Below are 25,800 nucleotides of genomic sequence, written 5' to 3'. Positions count from 1 at the left end.
GGAGTCTATGAGATTACTTGCATGAGCTACCCTTTGGCCTTCAAATAATCTAATCTAATATTCCACTGAAAACATAAAACTCAAGTGTCGTGGTCAGTTTTAAAGCTAAAGTGCATTTGCCAAGGCCAGTGATCATGTTACATATTAAGAACTAAAAATTGTTCAAATTTAACAGGAGTTATTCTCCCATGAACTCCCAAACTTTGTCAATCTGCCAGCACTCTATGGTTACTAGTGGAAGACCTGACTAAGAGCACTCACAGCACAAAAACTGTAAACGGAGTAATTAGCTTGAGAATGGGAATCTAGTTCTTTATCTCTCTCCAACTCACCCTAATCTGAGCCATTTTCTGTTGATGTATTAGAAACAGAAGTTTAACATTAAATTTGGAAGGCACTGAAGAAAAAAGAATGTGCTAACAAACACCATTTGATCTACAGAATTACCTTAAGACACTAAAGTAATATTAATAAAGATACCAATAACACTAGCTCACTTGGTACCATAGTACCTCAGACACAACATTACCTTGCAATGTAAGTAGAAAATTTTTTGGCCCCAATTTGTACCTGAGCAAATTTTGTTTATGTGCAATTTCTTTCCTGCATCTTCTTTCACAACATTCACTTCAGAGATTTGTCCTCATCATTAAATTATAAGTGTGCTTCCTCAGTGAAGACATGTACTTGGAGATCCTCCTAAGCAAAGACATGTTTTTTTTGTTCTTTAGTTTAATTTGATAAACACACCACTGGTCACCAAGCAGAAGAACAAATTTTGCTTGTTTCCCCCATGGAAACAGTTACAGAAGTCTGCTTTCCACTTGGGAATACTCTTAAGGTCAAAAGCTTAAGAACAGGAATATCAGCTTGTGCAGTTCTAGTAATGATGTACTCTGTTAGCCTATGCAAGCCACAGGGAGGAACGTGTTCTGAGTAGGCACACAGAACACCAGATTTCCTTTTTCAGTACAAATGACAGAACTGAAGACACAATTTATTTGCTTTGAGATTGATATCTCTTAGATGTGGAGGTTGTGGACTCTATTTTGGCTCATGTTGAAGCCCATTCCAGCACACCTTCAGCGTTACTCAAACTGATGGGGAGGCTGGCGTAGATGACCCACTGTGGTTCCTCCCAACCTTACCAATTCGGTGATTTCATGGAAGTCAAAACCAGCCTAGGCTTGTGCAATCACACATTTCATTTGTTGGATAAGCAGATCTTGAACTAGTTTACAAATATTTATTCCCTGTTTCCACATAAATCAATTCAAGAAAATAATACAGTAAAGCAACAAAGTTCAGTACTGTTACAAATACTATCCATGAATGGTGAAACCTATGTATTTCCAAAATAAACAAAAATAAATTCAGTCAAGAAAGGATGCTTCCAGGACACTTAGCCAGTGAAGATGACAAAAAAAAAATCTCAGACAACGCCCCCGCTCTGAATAATCATTGTGCACAAAAGGTGACTCTGAGGGCATCACTTTCAGCGATGCAGGTTTTCTGGCAGAATGTAGGCAAAAGAAGCAGGCAAAACTTTCAAGCTGAATATATTCTCTGCACCCGTTCCCACAGAAAACGGGTGTGAGAGCAAACCCCGACCCGGTCTAGCAATTCTGTCCTAACGGGACAGTACCCTGTCTCTTCATTTAAACCTCATCCAAACCCCATCAACTCCCCTACAAGAATCAGTCACTTTTTAGGCAAATTTCAACACGTTACTAAATGTTTCTCGCCGTTGACCGATTAAGCACTTGGATTAACGCTGGAAAGCTGAAGGAGAGCTTCCCACCAGCAGCACCGAGAGCTGTACCTGGTGAGCAGCGCGGCGCCCTCAGGACGAAGCCCGGCCGCGCTGCCCGCGGCCCCTCACGGCGGCCTCGCCCCGCACCGGCCCGGCGCGAGTCCCAACGGGCCGGGCCCGCCCGCGGGGCCTCCGCCTCAGCGCCGGGCCGGGCGAGACCCGCAGTGCCACGCCGGGGCAGGATCCGTGACTAAGCGGGAGCCGCGGGACGCGCCGCGGAGGTCGGAGCTCCCCGACCTGCGCTCCTCCGCCCCCGCGGGAGCTCCCCGCCCTAACCTCGCTCGTCCCCCCGGGAAGAGTCGGCGGGAAAGCCCATCCCAAGGGAGCCGCTCACCTCCACCCGGCTCAGGGCGACTCCCATTCCCGCGGCTGCCGCGGTGCCCGTCCCTCCCGCCCTCGGGAGCCCGCCGCCCCCGGCCGCCTCTGCTGCCGCGAGCCCTCACCTGGCGCCGGGCGGCCGCCCGTCCCGTCCGTGCTGTCCCGTCCGTCCCGTCCGTGCTGTGCCGTGCCGTGCCGTGCCGTCCCGTCCCGCCCGCCCCGCCGCGCCGCTCGCTCAGCACTGGGCGCAGCAGGCGCGCCGGCGGCCCCGGCAGCTGGGACAGCCACTGGACGGGGGGCGGAGGCAGGCGAGGGAGGTGCTGCGAAAAGCCGAGGGCAGCGGCGCGGCGGCGGCCGGCGGAGCCGCCCGGGAGCGGCCCCCGCCGCCCCTCGGCGAGGCGGGCTCGGCGGCCCCGGCCCCTCCCGCCCGGCGGCCCCGCGGGTGCGGGCGCGGTCCCGGGGCCGAGCCCGGCCCGGCTATGAGCGCCGGCTGCGCTGGGACGGGGCTGGGGACACTGGGTGGCTGCGCGCAGCCAGCTCGGGGGCAGGAGCTACCACTGCGAATAAACTGTCCCACGTTCCTTGGTGGGCATCGTGTTCAGGGTTAAACCGGCTTTCTCTCTTGTAAAGTTTACCTCACCTTTAAAATAGACGTAACTGCATTAAGCCCTACTGTTACCGTAAATTTTGCACATTTAGCAGCCTTCATTGAACTTCAATGAGATTCATTTGTTCAGTCCGTTCAGGTTATTGGTGGTGTAAATGAGCTTCGCTATCACGACGCCAGAAAGCTGAAGCTGTGGCGCTCCTCTTCCACTTTTCAAGTGCTTGGAAAGAAGCATGTTCTGAAAAGGCAGGATTTTCAATGACTCATTTTATACCAAATGCTTAGTAACTGCTTCTTGCATGTAGGCTGGAGGTTTGGTACCTAGGCACTGCTGAAAAAAGAAAAAAAGCCTGATTCCAGGGCATAGCTGGGAAAAGCACATCCAGAGGAAAAGGCTGGAGCTTTAGGTGACAATGCTTCTCAGTGTTACTGAAAAGATAAGACAGGGACAAATTCTAGGAACTCCACAGACAGCAGGTCTTCCTGAGGATGCAGTGAGTCTGCATGATGAGCGTAGTTTTGTAGAGAAATAACTTGCAGAGAAGAAATGGGGGTAGATGAAGAGGCTTGTTTCTTTCTGCTTAGATCCATGGTGCTTTTGGATGCTTTGGAGCTGGCATCTAGTCAGACACAAGGCCAGTGCTTTTGCAGTTCCTCACATAGGAAAAACACAGGAGGCGTTTGTCTTTCTCTGTCTTGTTTAGTGGAACATCTTTCACTTCCTCAAAGGTTTAAGGACCACAGATTCTGTTCTCTTCTTAGCTTAAATCACCTGGGAGAATTACAACTACTTCACTTCTGATCTGGATGTCTGTGGTCAATGAGGAAGAAAATAAAAATTGTCCTAAAGTTAGTGCTAAGGGTGCAATGCATAAGAATATCTTCTCATTTGTCTATGAGAAGACTTGTCTAGTGGCTCTATCTAAGTGCTCCTTTGACATGTCCACAGACAGTGCTCTGTACCAACGTGGCTTAGTGATGTCTCCTCAGAAAGACTGAAAGGTTCAACAAGGCTGAAGATTGAAGTTCAATTTACTCCTGGACACCTTACCCATTGGTAGTGCAGGGTTAGGAAGCTTTCTGTGTTCTCTGTTGTGTGAATAGTTACTGGTGTACAGATAAATGGAAGTCTGTCTATCCAGCACCTCTGATGAATGATTTTTGGGTAAAAATCAGCCAGTTGCTGAATTTTCAGTCACTGAAATGTAATTACAGGCAGGGAATTTACTTCAAAATACTTATGCTCTTTCCACTCAGACCAAGTTAATTTACTAGGAGAAATTGCTGTGCAATTTACAAAAGATAAACACTGAATTTATATTTTTGTTTATTTAAACTGTGTATTGCATACAGCTGGGTGGTGTCCAGCAATACATAGAGAAACTAAAACAAATTGATTTGTAATGACCTAAAAATTAAGTCTTATTAATCTCTAATTAATTACTTAATACTTAATACCAGTGTATTTGTATTGCTCTGCTTAGCTGCCATCTATGCCATCTATACAGTTCTAGGATTACACTGGATCTGGGCGGTTTTGCATGGAAGCCAAACTCCTATGTACTTACCAAGAAATCACACACTTGAGCAGGTCTGAGGAGCAAGCATGGATAATTGAGTAACAAAGAACTTTTCAATCCCACTAGTTTTGTTTCATGTTTTTGAGAAAACACCAAAAAAAAAAAAAAAAAGGTTACGTTAATTCAGATTGCTCAATGCCTCCTTTATTGTGCTTGTGCAATACTGAACACTGGTTTAGTAGGAACAGCAGGTGATAAATGCACGTTTAAGGAAATTATACTTCCTTGAAGAGAAGGAGTCTAATCTTCCCTCCCCAAACAAAATGATCATATGAAAACATCTTAAATAAAATATTTTTTTTCTGGATCTAGAAGACTCTCCAGAAAATGGGAGCACAGACACCATAAACTGGTGTTGATATCCAGTTTGGCCATGCATTCTCCTAGTGGGAAAGTACTGGATTTCAAGGATTTAACAACTGAAGCTTTTTATTTTAACCTGTGTTCAACAAGATTGAATGTAGAAACCCTGCAAACAACTCCAACAAAGTCAGTCACTAAATTCCCATTAATTTCATCTTAAACAGAATTTCACATTATTCTTTCTAAATGGTTTGGGTATTGTTATTATTATTGGTATTATTATTATTATTGTTACTACTACTACTACTACTACTACTACTACTATTACTACTACTACTACTACTACTTTAAACTCTTTATTTATGTTTGTGTATGTATACATGTTTCCTAGGGAGATAAGACATTACCCCGACATGTTGCAGTATTAACTTCATGTTTAGAATTTACGTATCCAAGTGGAATTTGTTCTAATTATATAATTTATGTCTTTGTAGGAAAGAAACGTGTAACTGACAAGAGAAAAAGGAGAGTGGAGGTAGTGGTAAGGTATGTTTCCCTTTTCATTTATGCTGTGAAGGTTTGAAGCTGTTGTTACACAAAGATGCTTGAGAGAACTTCACTTCTTCTTAGTGGGACTGGGAGGCTGCTTTGCCCTGTGATGAATATATGGTCAACCCCAGGGAGCATAAATTTAGGGGACTGACTATTTCAATGAATGGCATTAATATGATACCTTTCATGTCAAATCTAATTGGTCTAAAAAAGAAAGCAAAAGAGATAATTTCTGTGGCTCTTGGATTTGTGGGGTTCTGTCTTCTTCTCTACCATGTGATACATTTCTGTGAACTTCAGAAACTGCTTCTTGAAGGTACAAGAAGCAGTTGAAATGGTTACACTTCTCTGTTTCATGTATTAATATAGTCCTTCCTGAAAATCACTCCTGTTCTATAATGTCATGCACTAGTCATCAATCATGTAAATTGCAGCTCTTTAGGTAAAAATATGTTAGGATTTTTGTTTTAACTGATGGTAGCACTGGAGATTAAATAAAATTATCTATGAGTCCTTTGGTGTATTTTCTGATTTCAGCATTACAAAGACATAAACAATGAGTGACAGATTTTAGGATAAGGAAATTATATGGGCTAGCTGTGATGCTGAAAGGATTTAAATGTATCAAGGGAGGAGGATCTAAAACCTAATCTTAAAACTGCACATATTAGGCACAAAGTTGAGAGCTTGATTTGTGAAAAGCAGCTGCCTCTCATAAAAATTTGTGCCTGACCAATAAATCTGTATCTCACAAAAGAGTCCTTGGAGTAGATACACCTATCTAACATTCCAACAGAATAACCACTTGTTAATGTTCTTTTGTCAGAAAGTAGCACATAGGTGTGGGTACCATGAGTGTAGTGTTTGCTGAATGTTAACTGAGCCAATATATGAAAGAAATCTTTTAGATATGTAATCATTAAATAAGGAGGTTTAGTCTATCCAGCTGTGATTTTACCTATGTTGTCAAATACTGAGTACAAAACCCAGGGTAAGATTTTTCTCTTGACTAGTAGTTTATTCATAAAAAAAGAAATATGTAGTATCTTCCTTACTGAAGGTCCAGGAAGTGTTTTAAAAGAGTAATAATAAAAACAACTGTGTCTCTGTGATTAACCTCTAAAAGCCTTGTCTCACCAATGAAATATGCATTTCACTGCTTGTGTCATTACTGATGGCAGGTGATATTTATATTCACCATGTTATTTGGCACTGCTGAATTCCATGTTGCAGCCATGTCCTGTCAGACTGTATTCCAGCTAAGTGTCCCTGTTGCATTTATGTTCCAAAATGAGGTGAAGGTGGAGGCAGTTTGTTAGGTATTGAGACCAAAAAAGAAGAGAGATCTTTGATACTGTTTTCTTTAACAAAATTCCTTGCATGTACCTTACGTGACAAGTGAATGATTATATGTAGCAGCAGGATGAGCATTGTGTTCTTCAATATTTCTCCCTCTGCAAATGTGCTCATGCAACACTCCATTCTGTGGAATTGAGAGGAATTATTACCTACTGGACTAAAAGGTTAACAGAGCACAAACTGAAATGCAAGAAATGTCATTTAAACATAAGAAAAGGATATTTTATGGTGAGAGTTGTTGAACACTGAAGCAGGTTGCCCAGAGAGCTTGTGGAGTCTCTACCTTTGGAGATGTTCAGAAGTCCAGATATGATCCTTGGCAACTGCTACAGCAGCCCCTGCTCTGAGCAAGAATTTGGACTGGACTATCTCTAGAGGCCCCCTCCAGCCTCAGCTGGTCTATCACACTGTGAGAGTAATTTCTGCTAACACTCTGCTTTCCCGTAGAATAAAATACACTTTTGGCCAACCAAAGGACATGATCCTCAACTTATAAAAAACTTGAGGGTGATGAAAGGCTCACATACCCAAAAGCCCAGACCAAGGTGCTAATCAACATTATGGGAAACTACAAGGAAGGGTTGCCAAGGAAAGCAATTCTGAAGAGAACACCTGGAAAGGACAATTAAACCTTTCAATTCTCTATTTATGGCACTCACTCTCTTTAAATTGTACTGACATTTATATTTCCATTAAATAAACATTTTAAAGGAGTTGTAACTTGTCCATAAAAAGTAAGTCTATGTGGATCTTGGCAGGCAAATTCCAATTCTGGGAACATTTCACATTTTTGCTTTTCTTTTTTTAAAACTTATTTTACAAAAAAAAGCTCTGTTAACTTCTGAAAATTGACACTGACTCTAATGGTTCCACACTAAATGCTCTTATGTAGTAAGACTTTTATCATAGCATGAACTATTAAAATAAAGTCAAGGAGGTTACTATACCCCTGTTGATTCCCACATCTCTGTAACTGGTAAAGCAACAGAGAAGGATCTTTTTTATCATGGAACACTTTTCCAGTGTACGGTCTGCAGTGTGCATCTTTCACGTACTAGGGAAGGGATTTTAGCTTTCATGCCAAGTCCTTTCACCCCTGAAAACACTTTTTTTTCTTCTCTTCCTGAGAGGAAAATTTGTGTTCATAGTTGTCCTGTCTTAACTCTGTTCTTGGCTTTGCTGTATCTTTTAAACAAAGTATGTATATCTCAGCTGCAAAATAAGAGACTGATGGTGTAAAGGCAGACTAAAATGTAAGACAACATGGTGTTTTGAGGAAGGCAATCTGCTTTTGGTGTATCAAAGGAGAGAAGATTTCCTTCTCCAGTTTAACTCTACTGTTTAATTCCTTGTTTTGCAGTGTTGATCTCTGCCCACTTTGTGAGTGACAGAATCATGGAGTGTGGGGAGAACTTTGGAAACTGTTTCAGTACTTCTCAAAGACCTTTCTGCTGAAGTTTCAACTTCCTTTTCAACCTTGTCCATTTTTCAATCTTTTGCTAGTTTGGAAGAGAGGAAAGTCATTCTTAAAAGGTCAGCTGATCCACCCTGCCTTTGATTTCACACCAGCATAAATCCATTTAACAAAGTTTCTTTTTAATCATACCAAAATTGTTGGGAGGAAAAACAGAGCTTGAAAAGCTTTTTTCAGAAGACACCTTCCTCCCTTGCTCTGCCTGAGATTCAGGAGTATATAGACATGGAAGTCACAAACCTGACTGTTAATACTGGGATTCTGCAGAGGATTAAACAAAGGAAACATCTAATTTTCCAAACACTTCAGGGTATGTAGACTTTGCAATAAATGATTTCTGAGTTGAAGCCTGGAATTTCAAGTACTATGAAGTGACAGCTTCTGGGACAGGCTATGTGCAGCTAGACAACCTACTGCAGGCTGACTCTGTTCCAACAAGCCTTACATGGGGTTGGAGGCAGATACTCTACATGGTAAGAGCCACCACATAGCACATGGCTTATCTTCACCTGGGATGCATTGGAAACACTCATGGTATGTCTGATGGAAAGGGACAATAAAGTGGTGGACAGCAATTAGATTGTTTATCTATAGAAGAGAGACCATATTCAACCTTTTTTCTGTATATATCTGTTGTTTGATATTAAGATTCTTTTTTTTAGTCTTTTAGAATGTTAACGGTGATGCTAACATGTTGGTGTCAGAAATCTTTGTCTAAATAAACCCCATATACCTCAGCACTGCCATTAGTTCTGATTTGAGTGGCATGCTGAATGCTCTGTGAAGAAAACCCACCTCTACCTAGGTAATATAATTTTCAATATCAAATGTTAAACAAAATATAATTGAGATTAAAAAAGAAGAGCATAAAGCCTCAAGTCCCAGAAAAATGTTTCTTTTACTCTTCTATGCCTGTCTCATCAAATAGTTTGGAATGTATTTTTATAAGTTGTAAGTCTTTCACAAAACTGGTTTTTATTTTTTAAAAAACAGATTTTCCAACTGGAATTACTCAATTGCAAAAACATGTTTTTATAATAGAAGTATTACATTTTGTGTCATTGGGTAACCTTGTTTTGCCAGGGTTACCTTTCTGTAGTCCCTAAACTTGTCTGGGAGGTTTATTTTGGGGGAGGGCAGTTGTTTCCTTGGTGTTTTTTTTCTTGCAAATTATCTTTTGTCACCTTCAGACTTAGGCTGGCTCTGCTACAAGTTTGGATTTAACATAATTTTCTAAAATATATTACCTCCAATATTAAATTAAAATTTATCAAGGTTCTGAATGTTTACATTATTCAGTGGAAACAAATCCCAAGTAATAGTATCTGTATTTCAAGTATAGCTTATTCCTGTTCAAAAGGTTTGAAGAAAGTCTACACAATGTTTGTTTTGAGGACCTAGGTATTATTTGAGTGATTAATAGGTCCTGTGGAAATCTTATGAGCATAGATGAAATATATTCTTTGTATTTGTCTTTTGGATGTTGAATTGGATCTAGTCCTGTCTTTTGGAAAGACCATGACTTTATTTTTAGGATCTTTTCTACGTGATAAATTATTTTCTCTTAATTATGTTATCCTTTGGTCACTGAACTGATTATAAGTTAATTTTTGCAAAGACACAAAATGTGCATTATTAATGTTGACAGAAATTTGTTCTGCCTTTCAGTAAAGGCCCTGTGGTGGTCCCTTCTACCTCCAGCAAAGTAATGGGCAGAGAATTCTTAATTCCAATTTTTATTTATCTCTTTGCCAAAGAATCACTAAGGTCTTAAGAGGAGTTTTATTTAATACTCTTATGTCAGAAAGGTCTATTCAAATGGAAATGGAGTTGAGATGCTTCTGATTATACTGTGTTTTTGGGTCAGAAAATAATCATGGCCATGGCCACAAAAGCAAATAGACAAATAAAAGGGACAAAAGACAACTATGTTACATGTCTGGAAATTATACTGCCAAACAAAGTCAATGACCAGCTGAGATCATCATGTCAGCTGACAGCTGGAACTTGCTTCAGTAAGATGCAGTTCTGCTGATCTTGGCATAAGGAAATTTGCTTGAAGCAGACCAGGATGGATCTGACAACAGTCCTCAGTTCTCCAAGAATATTGTGGAATGAAATGATAGTATAATGAAAAAATATGCAAGAACACGGATGTCAGTATTCATAGAGTAGGATCTATTTTTTTCTCAGTAGTTGTGTTTAGCCTTACATTCCCAATTAGTTTTAAATCCATTGCACACTGAGATTCATATTTGATCTTTGGGGACTACATATGACATTTCATGAGGTCTGGTCTTAGCAGTTTTCCACAGGTACTATAAGAGCTAACCTTGTGCCTTCTGATGACTTCAGGAAAATTGTATTTTCAGTCTTTGGGCAATGCAGTCTTGGGTACCTTACATCTTTTTTATTTTCTAAATTTTTGCTTAGCCAGTTATTAGCTGTGGTTTCTTTGTTTGCTTGTATGTACCTTTCTGATTTTATTCAATGATTTAGTACATTAAAATATTAACTTATGGAAATATTTTAATTTCAAAATAATTAGACAAATTAATGATAGATTCTTTAAAATATTAACTCAGCTTTATGATATCTTCAAAGGCTTGTCTTCAAGATTTGTTTTTCATGGTATTAAAATATTTTAAGCTGAACAAATTGATTGCAAATGTATGACATCTATGACATAATTTCTGGGATCTCTTGGTTCCAGAGACTGTATGACGCACAGGAAATGTAAGAATGATTAAAGTCACTAAGGACAAGATAAAGCAGAAGTCACAGAGAACATCTGGCATGTGTTTCTCTGTCCCATCTGCAGAGTTCTCAAGTTCCATATTTTGCAGCACTGTGGAATGAGGACATTGTCTGAGCTGAACTAAAACCATTTAAGAAGTGGCAGTATATTGTAAAAGAAAACAGCTATTGTTGCTTATAAAATGGAACAGAAACTATCCTAGAGGACATGATGGGTTGGCTTCCTCCAGCTGCCAGGCATCCACCCAGCTGCTGTCTCATTCCCCCTCCACAGCAGGAGAGGAGGAGAAAATACCATGGAAAAGCTCATGGTCAAGATAAAGGCAAAGACATCAGTTACCAATTACCATTACAGGCAAAAGACTCGAGTTGGGAAAATTCCGTTTATTGCCAAGTAACATTGAGTTGGATGGTGAGAAACAAAGGAAAAAACTGAAATATCTTCCTCCCACCTCCTGTTTTTCCCAGGCTCAAATTCACTTCTTCATTCCTGACTCCTCTCCATTTTCCTCCCAAGTGGTGCTGGGAATGGGGCTTGGGGCTTATGGGCAGCTCAGGGCAGTTCTTTGCTGCTGCATCCTCCTCACACTTTTCCCTGCTCCAGTGTGGGTCCTCTGCTTGGGCTACAGCCCTTCAGGATAAACCAGCTCCTACATGGGTCCACCAAGGGATGCAGTTCCCATCAGAACCCACTCCAGTGTGGGCTTCCCACAGACTGCCATGGATATTCCTGCCTCCACAGGCAGCAGTGGATCTCTGCTCCACCATGACATTCTCCATGGGCTGCAGGGACACGCTGCCTCACCATGATCTTCACCAGGGGCTGCAGGGCAATCTCATCTTCAGCTCCTGAGCACCTCCTCTCCTCCTTTTTCACAGTCCTTTGCTGTCTGCAGAGCTGTTTTCCTCACTGGTTTTCCTCATTCCTCACCTTGCTGTGTGGCATTTTGCCCTTTCTTACACACTTTTCCCCAGAGGGGCCACCACGCTGGCTGTGGGGCTCAGCCTTGCCCTGTGGTGGGGTGGTTGGAGCTGTCTGGAGCTGTCGGGGTCTGGCACAGGACAGCTCTGGCTGCTCCTCACATGGGCCATCCCCAGCCCCCTTCACCAATAAAACCTCTCCACCAACACACAAGGCATTGCATTAAAGTTCAGTGCTGCTTTTCAGACTGTGGTAAAGCAGAGTTTTCTGAGCCCTGTGGAGTTTAGTCGTGCCAGTTTGAGAACAGCTTTGAATGAGCACAGAGCTGCAGAAGTCCTCTAGTGGGAGACTGACACTTTGGAGTACAGACTGTCTCCCAGTGCCACAAGATGTTGCTGAGACAACTGATTTATTTATGGTTCGTGCGGCAGTTGCACGCTGGAATAGTAATAAAGTTCCACCACTGACTAATGAAGTATTTTCACAAATTACCTAAGTTAAAAAAGCATGATTTGAACATCCTAACTTGATTATTTTGCCAAGAAAATATGTAAGATTTCTGTAGTTGCATTTTGTATTAAGAAAATATCCCTTTGTTTTACACAAAGTCAGAAAAATTTTGCTGCAAAAATGATAAAAATGTATTTCTCAATTTAGTCAGCTATCTCTAATTCCATTTACTTTAAATATGCTGACACTTCAAATTTATTTTATGTGTACTGATTTTCCAATGCTCTGTTAAAGATATACTTGTGGCTTAAAAGATATTTATTTATATTGAAATATAAAAATGTTGTAAGAATACAGGAAATGTAGATTCGTTAGTCCCTGGTAACTTATCTAATCCTGGTAGCAGATGTTTCAGTTCTGTCTTCAAACTATTGTGATGTTCCTGGTGGGACCAAAGGAGACTTCAATACTTCCTGTATTATTGGAATTTATTTTCACAGTTGATAGCTGGAAACCAAAAAGCTTGAAAGTGCTTATCTGAAGATACAAATAACATAACAACGGAAAAGTAATTTGCTGGGAAAGATGACCCTTGCTGCCTGGACTCCTTTTCTGACTTGTTTTGTAGGTCTTGACTTGTATCTCTCTACTTATAGTGTGTATTTGTATAATACATAGTACATAATATGTAATTAACATATGAAAATATGATAATATAGCAAAATGTCTCTATCAGTCTGAAGAATATGTTTTTAATGCCTGATTCTCTTCTCAGTTTGCTTTTGCAAAAATGTAAATATATCCTGAGTTGCAACCATGAAACATGCATCACTCCTTGTGTGAAGTATATACAGTATTTAATAGCTATACAAATTTACGCTTATCTTTTAACCATGTGCACATGTGAATAATAAATTATAATCACCAATGTGATTAAAAATCCATTATGCCTTTAATTATTTAGCAGCATGAAAGCAGAAATTCATCAACATTTTCTGAAATGTTAAAATAAAATTAGTTTGATCACATGTGTAGCCAACAGTGTATTCACCAAACTTGAATTGAGAAGTACCCTTGAGTGATTGTTCTCAGCAAGTAATTTTTCTGAAAACATTTACTTTGGTATGAAAAGTACTTTATAATTTGCTTTTGAATTATTTTCAGTTATTAAGTCCCTATGATTTAAAATAAGTAAAAGAGAGTGTCTGATTGTTGAGTAATGGTATTCAGTTTGTTTGGACAAATCCACTGTCCTTGCAGCAGTTTTAACTAAGCTGGTGAAAGAAGAAAGCAAATTCATCTGCCTGTTGTCACTGCATGGGCTAAACATCCAAGACTTCACTGGCTGAGCTCCACTGAACTCTCATATCTTCACTGACTTCATTGTCAGTGTAAACTGGATTACCATGCCAAATACTTACATGCATGATACTTTCAGATACACTATTAACAGACAGCTTAAGGGCCAGAGCAGGAAAATTAAAATGAAAGCCTATCTTATGGATCTCAGTAAAGTATTGAATTTCATGTTCAATAGTTCATGGTTCATTTTGTTTTCAGGTAAAACAGGTATGTGATGTTCAGCCCTTTGTTGAGCAAATCAGGGCCTGATTCTTCTGAAATATTGAAGCAAATCTGGCATGACACTTGGCTAGATGTAATGCTCACCCCTCTTTATCCTCTTCCACTGAAAAACAAGCTAAAGGTTTGGAATTTGCTGTCAGACAGGGCTGAGTGAAAGCTTGTTCACAGCTGCTGGTTTCTTGCAGGCTCTAGATATTTTCCAACAGTGTTCTCCTCAAGGAAAGGGCCGTGGCTGCTCTCTGCAGTCCATAACACAGGTTATACCACGGGCACAGTAAGTGGTTTTATTAACATTATTAGGAACCACTCTGGTCAATTTTAATCTGAAAGATACTCACATTTCCTTATAATTTATAACCCCAGTGTATTTTACTGTATCCTTGAAACATGAAAAATATTTCCTTGCTGTTTGCATACACATTGATAACCAACTACCATCTGAGCTTCAGCTGCTCTGCATCTTAGTCAGGCCCCACATTTTTTGACTGACTGCAGTTTGGAGAAGAGGATGAAGCATTTCCTGGAGTTGCATAAATACCCCTTTGACGCACATGGTTTTCAGAAATTTTGTTGGAGATTGAATTACAACAGTTTGAATTGCAAGCAAAATGGGTGGAGCTGGGATAGAAATAATCATGACCTGGTTTCTTTCTAGTGACTTGCTAATGGTAGATGAATGTATCTTGGCATCATTCAAAGTGTAGGAGAGAAAATCTCTTTTTGGTTCTGGCAGGTTCAGACAAGATCTTGTAACAGAGGCACAACAGAGCAAAAAGCTGAATGAGAAGCTGCCCAAGATAAGTATCATACATAAATGGATGTAGACATAAAGAGATGTGGGCAACGTAGCACCTACAGGTCTTGGTGCTGTGGATTTATTTCAGTTTGGGAGGAGAAAAGGACATGAAATTTGTCCCAGTGTCAAATCACCAGAGCAGAGACGGAAAGGATGATTCTCACTCCACAGACAATGTGCTACATGGAAGGAGGATTTAGAGAAAATTCACAAGGGTAACAAAGGGATCATTTGTCTGAGGGCTCCTGTCTGAGCCCTGTGTTTGGGTGCAAGACAATTATTTTTCATTTATAAGGTGTATTTCTGAGTGAATAAACTGAGTTTTCCTACCAAAAAAACCCAAAAACTTATTTGTTCTTTGTTCATTAAAAATCTGCTACTATCTTATGCCAAAATTTGTCATAGATTGAGTCAGAAGTTTGGCAGCTCTCTCTGATCTGTCCCCCTGAATATTCTCCCAATTGTTAAATTATTTGAGCAATCATGAAATAGAGATCTGGGAGCTAATACTGCTGCTTTCAACAACACTTTGAATAAGAATCAGAGATAATGGCAGATGACTGAATAAATGAGGATTAATAGACATAGCTGTGAGGATTAAATAATTGAGAATCTCAACTGGATGGAATAAACTGTCATAAAATGTGCTAGGAAAATGTAATAAGCAATAAATGTAATAAGCATTTAAAATAATGTTTTTCAAAGATAAAGCATGTGTTTAACCACAAAGCCTGAAAATTTATCCAGGCTTATTAATATGAGTTATTCCATATATCCAACTTAGATACTGTGGTCTTCCACAGGAGCAATAGGTTATTTTAAAGGGTGAAGGCCCTCACAATGTCTTTTACAGGGAAAGTAAACAATGAGAAGCCATCACCATTAAGAACCGTATAGAAAGTCTCTGGGGGTAAATTCATTAAGAAGGGCAATATCATGGATATTCAGACTGATTATACTTGCTGTAGAGTCCTTTCTCAATAGAGGCTAACCAAAACCTACAGGATTTGCAGATGCAAAATTTAATTTTGAATGGCACTAATGTTATTGCTCCATAACAAAGAACAGTGAAAGTGCCGAATATACCTGAGCTTCCTCAGCAATAAATAGAAAAATCTCATAATAAAGAAGGCAATTATAAAGCAACTCAGTTGCTTCATGTGTGAAGCAGAAGCCAATATTTGCTGCTGCAGTTTCCTGTGGTGCCTTAGACAGGCAAAAACCATAGCACCAAATCCTTCACTTTTCTCAGTGGTTCCTTCTCTTTTCAGATCTTGTCCTGTGTTGTACCAGCACAGCTGCTCGTGTGCCCACTCAGTCAGCTGGGGTTGTTTGCAAGGGTCACACAAACCCAGGTTTGTGCTCAGCCCACGGCATGAGGGACACACAGGACACTCCTGCATGAAGAGTGGAGATGGCTCTGGGAGGGGAGCAGCAGGGACGGGGGTGAGCAGGGTCACTCCTTCCAGGGGCAGTCTCAGCCTGCAGTGCTCATGGGATGCTGTGTCGGTTAATGCAATCATTTCCTGTTCTAAATTTAGTGAAAGGGGTGATGCCAGATACTGCTGTGTGGTTGCAGCTAGCAAATAATTAATACCAAATGTCAGCCAGCTAGGTGTTTGTTGTTATATATTCAAATTTTGTTGAAGGATCAGTCACAGAAACAGACATTCTCAACAAGCCAGTGGCACTTGTTTTCATTTTGTTTTTGGTGGTGAAACTGCACTATGTCTTTTTCAGGACCTGGTGTTTATGTCCCAAAATTTAGAACACAGACTTTTTGTATGGACATTCAGTTTAGAGGACATAAGATATCCCACCACAGAAGGTGTGCAAATAAAACCATACAGTTATTGTAAGAATGAGTCATTGAAAGGTGACAAAATTCCCACTCTCATCTGTATGCCAAAGAAATGGTGCCCAAGATGCAAACCCTGTAAATCACTATTGGGTGCTGAGAAACTTTGTCATCTGCATGGGAGGAGAAGTTGGCCAGGACCTGATGCCTGAGTAGAAGAAGTTTACTAATATCTGGACATCCAAAAAACAGAACAAGAGTACATTTTGTACACAGTGGTCTAGACTATGGGTAGTTAAAAAGAAGATGCTTACCATATTACAGTTTCATTTGTGATAAAAGCATGGGAAGATTAATGATAAACTGAGGCTGTCTTTCAGTTTGTGGACACAGACATAAGAAAAATGTTCATGGGATACAACAGTTTCTTAGGGATCTATTGAAAATGTTTTCATTATTTCACAGTAAAATCACTTCAAATCACACATATTTGGACTATACATGTTAGGGGCTTCTTTTTTCTCTTCTCTTCTCTTCTCTTCTCTTCTCTTCTCTTCTCTTCTCTTCTCTTCTCTTCTCTTCTCTTCTCTTCTCTTCTCTTCTCTTCTCTTCTCTTCTCTTCTCTTCTCTTCTCTTCTCTTCTCTTCAGTATCACAGTGCATTTCTCATCCTTTACAAGATAGAAACTGCTTCCAGGAGCTCATTGTATGTGGTGATGTCTTGAATCCTGATAATTCTGGTCTGTACCCATAGAACTCTTCCCACTGTATTTGGGTAGATTGTAATGCTGTGTGGATTTTGCTTCCCTCTAAAGTGAGACATGACTTGTTGGGAAACTTCCGTGAAGCCTATTTTTATAATACCTGAATCATCACATGTACCTGGGAAGGTAAAGAGCAACGTTAGTAATGTATTTTCTCATGCACAGCCCTGCCCATGCAGTATGTACACAAGAAATCAAAAGCAGAAAGGATTAAAGACAAGGAGCCACTGGGATAAGAAAAACAGGTTTGGGCAAATTAGAGGCAAGGAGGCTACCAGAGATAAGGAGGTTCAGGAAGAAAGTTCCCCTTTACTCCCATGTTTGTAGTCCACAAAGTACTGAATGTTGTGAGAGAAGTTACTGCAACCTACTGTTTTTTTCTGTGTGCCTCTATTGTCTGTTTAGGCAGCAGCACAGCCCTGGGAAGCCACTCAGTCCCTCTGAGAAGAGGTACACTTCCAGATGAGGTTGTCAGCACACAGATAGATGCCAAGTTCCAGAAGCAGCAAGATCTCACCTACATGGTTTAGGACCATGGTCAAGGGTGGCAGGCCTGGACACAGTGGCCCAATGAGTGCCTAATGAGGGAAGTTTTACCATGGGACTGGAACTGTTGCCAAAGTTTCACAAAATTAATATCAAACTTCAGCATAAGGCCATGTGAATACCCAGAATTCTTACACAGAAGATCTACAGTCACTATAAACTTGACTTTTTTTTTTTCTTAAATAATGGTATCATTATATTTTGATGATTTCCTTTTCTTCTAAATTAAAGTTTTTAAGAAGTGCAATTTACAAATATTTTTTTCAATAACTGGTAACTATTCCAAAGGTATTGTGAAATTAACTGGGATCTGCACAAAATACCAGTTCATTTATTTCCAGTATAGTGCAATTATGACATCTTCTTGGCTTAGTGATATCTAATGGTGCCAAGATAACTGCTAACATTTTTTGAATAATTGTATGATTTCACAGTAGTATCTAAAGTCATCTGATTTTTTCTTGGACAATAGTCCAAGATTTTTCAAGTGACAGAATAATGACTTAACTGCAGATGTAATGTATATTCCCTGCTTAGAGATTGTATTCAAAAACCTTATTAAACCCCACAATCTTGAATTACTTATAGAGATTTTAGGAGACTGGGGATGTTGTGTTATACAGAGGAAAAGTTCCACTCCATCCCTCAGCAGAATTCATTTTTTAAACAGCAATAGGTCCCAGGTATTTCTGTGATCACTTGTGCCTATTAATCAAGGAAAATGGCTGTGAACCTGATGCACAGATGAAGCAGAACTGGTTTTCAGTGTAAGAACTGTGAGAATTTTGAACAAGTCAAGTTCTTTTGGCATTTTCACCTGGTAGACCAGAGATTCTTCTAAAATAGAACAGGCGAGGTGAGCTCCATGGCAATTCTTGCAGGCACAAATAACATACTCTGCTGAACACTGATCTGACTTTTCAGCTCTGTGTGCCTGATCTCGGGCATCAGTACAAAGGTGGATCTTTGAAATGGCAAATGCTCACTCTTACCATTGACCTCCTCACACACAAAAAAACAGGCTTAGACACCTAAACCCAGATGTGAATACCAAAATCTATTCTGTTGTAGGAATATGACTTTGGAAATTCTGAAAATTGAATTTTTTTCTTAGTTTTAGGATTTTCAGGATTTTAGGACTGAGAGGAGTTAAATTATCCAGCCTACAGAAGGGCATTTCAGTTTCATCAGCTCATCAGATACACATGAGAGGGATATAAGTCACGTGAGCTACCTTGATATTATTTTAAGTTGGCAATAAATAATGATGAAACCATTAGATATTGTTAAAGGCCTCTATTTGATGTGGCACTATAAAGAAAGCTTTAGAAAAAAAATAACAAACTTTTTTTTTACCTCTTCAATCAATAAAAAGTAAATGATTGTAAGGATGCACCTATGGTTCTCATAAGATGTAATTCTCCAAAATAATTGTTGCAGTTACCTAACTATATATAAACATTGTTTAATAAATCAATCATCTTAAAATTAGAGTAATATTTTTAATATTTTTATTTAGTTCACTATTTTTTTAAAAAAAATCACTCAATTATTTTAATTTTAGTTTGATTTTAGTTGATTAGTATTTAAAATTATATTTAGGCATGTTAATTGTATTGAAATGTTTCTTTAAATGCACCTTGGCATAATTCTGCATTAATGAAAAGAGCAAGAAAAACGTCATAGAAGATTTGTGGTACTTCTGAGCACCACCAGCAGTTCCAGCTGCAGAGGGTGTCAGATGGGATGGTTTGGAACAGTGGATTATTTTATTTATTTAAAACAGTGGAGTTTTAAATTGTATCTTTACTTTCTATAATTTAGGAATAAAATGCATAATTTTGAGTAATTGACATTTAGGTAAAATAAGAAGATCATATAATTCCTTTTGGAAATATTACAGATAGTGCCTCTTTCTTGATGTCTGCAAAAGTTCCCAAGAACATAAAAGCAGGAGAAGTGTTTCATGGCTTATTATGATCACATTGGTGAAGTACTGGGGGAAGTGATTGTCTGATTTGGAAGTTCAAATATATATATAAAATTTAACCTAGATCCTATCATGACAGAATGTGTGAATTCTAAGGGCTGCAACTTTCTACTAAATAAAATAGGAGTTGCTAAAATGCAGTTTATATTTCCTGATGAGTTACCAGCAGCATCGATTATGAACAATAAAAAGTTCATAAAAAGAACTTTCCATTTCTGAAACTAAGCAAAGATTGGGTTTGCAATCTGATTAGGTTAAAGTAAAGCATCCCATAATTACCAAAGGAAAATATTTTCAGAGGCTGTAGTATTTTCTGGTTACATCAGAATATGTAAATAAAAGCTGTGAGCCAATATAAAAATATTGATACAGAAATGTTGCAATATGAAGGAAAAACTATTACATGAGATCACAGACATTATAATTATCAAATCGTATTTACAACTCGAATGTGTCAACTTCAGTTCTTGTTTCTCTAAATCCATTAAAATTTCCACGTCACAGACACAGCTGCGAAACTCCGGCCCTTCAATGATTTTAGGAGAGTGAGCCTTCAGCTGCTCTGTTTAACTGGGTATTTTAACCAAGAGCTTTGGAAATTAAATATATAGTCAAATTAAATATATAGTCAAATGAAATGAGACCATTTCATTTAGAAAGAGAAGTTGTATAAGAGCAGACCCCCTGGAATTTTTTAGCATTGGTGTATCAGTCTTTCCATTATAAATCCTTCCTTTGAAGTGTTTTTTTAGTATACTGTAACATTTGGCAGAGAAACTTTTAGAGCTGGGGAGATTTTTTTTTAATTAAAAAAAAACAAAACAAATTTGACTGTTCTATATTTCAGGACACAGTAAAAAAAATTAAATCTGTCGTTTCTATGTCCCCCAAGCTGATTGCCTTAAAAAGAGCCCTGTTTTCAATATGTTATAGATGTTCAATGTATGTTATGTTCAATATGCTTTTAATAAGTTATAAATCTCTGTCATATGGGCTAAGATTTTAAGGTTTATAGATAATGAAAAAGGATAAATGACAAGACTAAAAGAGAATTGCATTTGTAATAAGCTGCTATTTCCTGTATTTTTAATGACTAAATGAATCAATTTATTCAGCATGTATCCGTGATACCAAGTGAATCAACATTTGATAAGGGCCCAGAGTCAGTGTATCATATCTGAGCTCGGAACATGTTTTCCAAAGCCTGGGGAGCTGCAGCAGTCTCTGGGCTGCATGGAGGAGTGCAGAGCAGAGCTTGCCCCTGGACGCAGGCAGCTGCATCTCATTCCGCTTTCCTTGGCGGGCGCAGCTGCTGCCTTCACAAAAGCAGCCCGAGGGTGTGGTGTCCCAGACCTTGGAAACTGTGGCAGCCCACGCTCCCCAAAACAAATGAGGCCTTTTCAACACCTACTTAGCATCAGCCAGAGCCCTCCCTGGTGGCCTCGTGGCCAGAATCCCACACACTCATCGCTGGGTCTGGGCTTCGCTTCTGCTCCGGGACGGGTCACAGAGATGCACCAGCCAGCGTCCAGCCACAGGGAGAGATGGACCAGCTCATGAACAAAGCTGAAGGTGGGCTCATAAAACACTACTCGGCTGCAGAGTGGCACTCAGGAGTGGCTTGAAGCCAGCTGACCATGTGCTGCATGATTGCTGCTGCCAACACCGGCATGATGGTAGGAAACCATAGCCAGGGCAACAGGGAAGGAAGGGACCCTCCCCATCAGCCACAGCACGGCCACAGGTCAGCTGGATGAATGGGAAACAGCCTGGGGTGCTCCTCATCCCACCTCTCCTGACAGCCTCAGGAGAGAAACGCAGTGTACTTTTGTCTGTATTAACTGCAAAAAAAGTCCGCAGAAATGAGAATGTGCTAATCATCAACGGTATTTGTTTGGTTGAAGAAATCCAAAACTAGATTTTTTTTTTGCTTTTAAACCTTTTAAATTGTTGTGCTAAGTTATTATGTGACATAGCATTGTTATCAGCTTGGCATAAACATATAAACAATGAGATATCCCGTGGCTAAGTAGACAGCAACAGTAGATTACTGCAATGAAAAATTACTTGTAATAAAGAAGTCAAAGCCCAAACTCAACACTATCCAAGAGTTTCAAATCCGTAATGGATCAGAAACTGAGTTTTGAGAAAACTGTACAAAAGTAAACAATTTGTGCCAAGATCTGAGGAATGGTCCTTTCTAGAGATTTATTTTTTTCTCTTTACCTGATTGGCCAAAAATGGAAGAGGATGGCCCTCAAAAATGTTGTATAAACAAATTCTTCTAGTGTTTCTTCAAGAACATACATAAATGTGACATTTCAGGAAGAAATATTGTGAGAAACCCAATATTCAGCTGAAAGTATCCCAAGTCTACAATACTTTTATTCCATTAAGACATGCATTCAGCTAGCAATTTGCAAGAAACTAATCACCTCTATGTTTTTAGAGCAACACAAGGAAATGAAAAGCTAACACAGTGTAATGGAGTTGGGGATATGGGAAATTAAGTACCTGTCTGGTTCCAAGAAAACCCAAATGCCATTCCAGCTTAGTACTGGCAGATTAATTTTAAAATTCTCTCTGGAAAGGTGGTGGGAAATCTTTTCACCTTGGGCAGGCCACCCAGTAACTGCCTTTGTGCTATCACTGGGCTTATCTTGTGACCTTAACCTATATCTTTCTGGTCTTGCTTTGCCAGTTTTGCTTACCTTTCATGCTTTCTTATCTAAAGTTACAGCTCAAACGTTTCCCTGGCACTGTTCTCATTCACCAGGCAGTATCTCTCACTAAGCACTAGTTAAACTGAAGGTAGGTGGTCATCAGCTGATGCTTGAACTTGGGGACGATGCTTAGTCCAGCAGATTTTAGACAGGTCAGCTGCACTCCTGGTCAGCCCAGCATGCAGCTCCTTCCCCACCTGGGAGGGCTCACACTCCCACTGAGCTAAGCCAAGTGGATTGAGGTGACTGCTGAACACACTGCTCTTACTGTCGGGTCCACCTGGGAGGTTCCTTTATGAGCTCATGGGCTTTTATGTGACTTATGAGGCCACATTTATGGCCAAAAAATCTTCCTACCTGTGAATAATTCACACAGGTAGGAAGGTGCTTGTGAATAATTCACTGGTTCACCATATTTGCTGTCTTGTGCCAAAGACCTTAGGAAATAAATTTCAGCTTGGTTTTGGTTTGTTGTTGTTGTTGGTTTTGGGTTTTTTTTTTTGGTTTTTTTTTTTTTTTTTGGGTTTTTTTTAGTTTCTTGGGTTTTTTTTTCCAAAATGAATCTCATTTCCCTATTGGCTCTTCACTATTAATGTTGATTAATGATTAGTCACATATGTCTAAAAACTTTTTCCAGTCGACTGCCCAGATGTCTGAGAGCTTTAAAGCAGGAGAAAAAAGGAAAGATGATTATTAAATACTGATTAATTAAGTGCATTCTTGAGTGTCTTGTTGCTGTATGTTAGATCATATTAGAGCAGGTACTCTGTAAAACAGAATACTGTGAATCAGAATATATCTACAGTTACATTCTACTGTAAAAGAAGTTTAGGTTACACCCGAAGTTACTTAAAAGAGTATTTTCAGCATTTTACTCTATGTAAAAATTACATTGTTTGTGTTTTATAACACACCAATACTCATGCTCTTTGCCTTTCCATCTGAGTGTGCACAGCCTCTTTGGGTGTTCCCAATTTTGACTAAAAGGCTTGCTCATGTTGATTATATAATGACACATATTTCCATGGCTGTGGTTGGGTGCAGGTGCTAAGGTCAGCTTCTTGTGTTTTGATTCTCAGGAGGACCTTCAGAAAATGAAGCATCTGTGATTATATTTATAATTATAAATCATGCAGTGAGATCATTGTAGACCTCTTTGTTTTCATAATAACAGCATGTAACATTTTAAAGCACACAGATTGTATACTGGAAACAACATTTAACAGGAAACATCCAAAGGTAAAGTGCTCAGAACATTTTTCAGGCACTTATTTTTATATACTTGGAGGTAGTTCTAAAGTCCTGAGTTCTTTTTTAAGGCAAGTCCTTCACAGATTTTTTCCAATACTCTTCCAAAAATATACAAACTGTACAGAAAACAAAAGCAATGCCTAAACTATGCAGTGTAGAAGAGTCCTTAAATCATAAGTGAAGCTAAAGCATGAAAAATATGCAACCTATTCTGTAATAAAAATCACCTTTTATTGGCATTAGTAGCTTTTTTCCTTATTAAGGAAGTGGCAGTTGGTACACAGTCTGTTTGCTCTACATGATATGAATGGAAATAATAAGCTAGTGGCTAAATATTTACTTATAACATTCTTCTCCTATATGTTGCTCACCAAGTCATGCGACTTGCAGTTTTGCATAGGAAGATGATCAATGATTAACCACAAGTTACAACAAATTCCTTGGACAATCCCATAGAGATTTCTGCAAAATGGCTACTGTTTATTAAGATGGATACACACTCAAAGATTATGTCATCTTTTTTAGGGGAATTAATTTGTGTCAAAATTAATTGTTTTTTTCCATATTGTTTTCTGTTCTGCACTATTTGGTAGATATTGGGGGAGAAACTTGGTAATCCATGTCTCAGAACATCAAAAATATTCACAAAATAATTTAAAAAGTAGAAATATCTTTTAATCATCCCTAACATTTTTCAGTCAAAACAATAAATTGTTTAGGCTTGCAGTATCCTGAAAAAGATCTGATTTTCTTGAGCAAATGTTTCCCACAAAATACTTTGCTCATCCATACTATTTTGTTTGGAAAACAAACAACCAACCAACAGTTTTAACTCCTGTGTCATGCCCTCAAGGGTGGGAACAGCTGATAAAGGAAAAGGTGTGACTCTGCAGCATGACTCACGTGGTGGGGAGTCCTGTGTGCCAGGCAGTGATCACCTCAATTGAATTTCTCTATGCAAGGACTGGTCTGCTTCTAACTGCACCTCTGGGAGGCATGGCAGTGCTGAGAGCAAAGGGGAAAGGACAGAAACATGTCTTAACACAATTTGGAGAGGAATAGGAGTCCAGCACAGGCAGGTAACAGTGCTGCCCAGAACAGAGACAGAATTTTGTCCTCTGCATTCTCTGCATTCTAGCTGGCTTCACTGTGCCACTCAGTCTGTGGGAAAAAGATGAATGTGCTCTGCACCACCAGCAGGGAAAAGGTCTCTGCTGAGCCAGAAAGGAATAAAATAGAATCATAGAGTATCCTGGGCTGGAGGGGACACACAAGTTCATCAAGTCTGGCTCCTGGCTCTGCACAGGACACCATCAGAAATGACACCATGTGTCTGAATATACAAATTTAGTCTCATAAAAAAATGTCAGCTCTGCAGACCTTGTTGAGAAGCTTGGCCACATCTTTTCCTGAGTACATGCTCGCTGGAACTTCATTTGCTATTAAGGATATGCAGGCCAAAAACTTATCACTGTGAACCTCTGAGCTACCTGAGCACAACGTAATGGTCTGTGGACATTTTCCCTTGGTGCATCTAGGAGTAAATCATCATCACCATCATCTTTTCCAGGGAAAGCTGAAACTTTTATTTGCTTCATGTCTGCATGCATGCTTCACTGGCTGATGCCTGTGTAACTCTTCACATGTGACTGTACTGTACCATGAACACCACAGGACATTCCTTCTGAAACCCAACAAATCCCTTCGTTTCTTAATTTTGCCTTTACTTAAAAGTGAAGGCAAAATGCAGGAACATGTTTGCAGACTTTTTTCATATGAGAATGAAACATCTTTCATCTACTTCTGTACGTGCACCCACATTTTAATATACCACACTAAAGCATCTCTGATCTTATTCCTGAAGAGGTTTTTCCATGTCTACTCTCATCACAGCAGTCCCAGTGCCACAACTGAAAATCAGCAAGTGATGGCAAAGGAGTATTTTGCTTCCTCATTGATTTCTACATTATGTAATTGTCATATCACTCTCAGGAAAGAAAGGATGCTAAAAATACCCAGAGTTAAAAAATAATTATTTTCTAATCTACAGGAAGAAAGCAAGAAGTCACTGACTGTTACGTAGTGTTCTAAATATTTATCTGATTCACTGAGTCACAGAGTTAATGGACTTACAAGATAGCTCATCACATCTGCATCACTGCTAGTGTGAAACTATTTTTATTCTACTTTCTCCAGTGCTTAAATCCACTCCTA

The 25,800-nt window shown here is 39.5% G+C and overlaps 1 protein-coding gene and 1 long non-coding RNA gene across 16 annotated transcripts in view; one reads left to right on the top strand and one right to left on the bottom strand.

Annotated features, from left to right (window-relative positions):
* Positions 1-2,458, bottom strand: part of ADGRG2 (adhesion G protein-coupled receptor G2) — a 57,717-nt gene extending 55,259 nt beyond the window's left edge. For 3 of the 14 annotated variants that reach the window (XR_010355540.1, XM_064407555.1, XM_064407556.1), the window contains exon 1: positions 2,257-2,458. The gene's annotated coding sequence lies outside the window, so the exon portion shown is untranslated. Of the gene's footprint in view, positions 1-529; positions 700-1,822; positions 1,887-2,147; positions 2,169-2,256 lie in introns of those variants that run through there. The other 11 variants (XM_064407558.1, XM_064407562.1, XM_064407550.1 and 8 more) reach the window with 9 other exon arrangements.
* A 187-nt stretch (positions 2,459-2,645) lies between these two features.
* LOC135293412 (uncharacterized) lies at positions 2,646-15,115 on the top strand. 2 transcript variants are annotated; one of them, XR_010355538.1, is made up of 4 exons: positions 2,646-2,984; positions 4,247-4,356; positions 5,116-5,167; positions 7,893-15,115. It is a non-coding gene; the product is annotated as an uncharacterized LOC135293412 (long non-coding RNA). The 2 variants fall into 2 exon arrangements; XR_010355539.1 differs by lacking the exon at positions 4,247-4,356.
* Positions 15,116-25,800: the final 10,685 nt, after the last annotated feature.

This window comes from Passer domesticus, chromosome 2, assembly GCF_036417665.1.
Source record: "Passer domesticus isolate bPasDom1 chromosome 2, bPasDom1.hap1, whole genome shotgun sequence".
Lineage (NCBI taxonomy): Eukaryota > Metazoa > Chordata > Aves > Passeriformes > Passeridae > Passer > Passer domesticus.
This window is presented reverse-complemented; position numbering and strand designations above follow the sequence as displayed.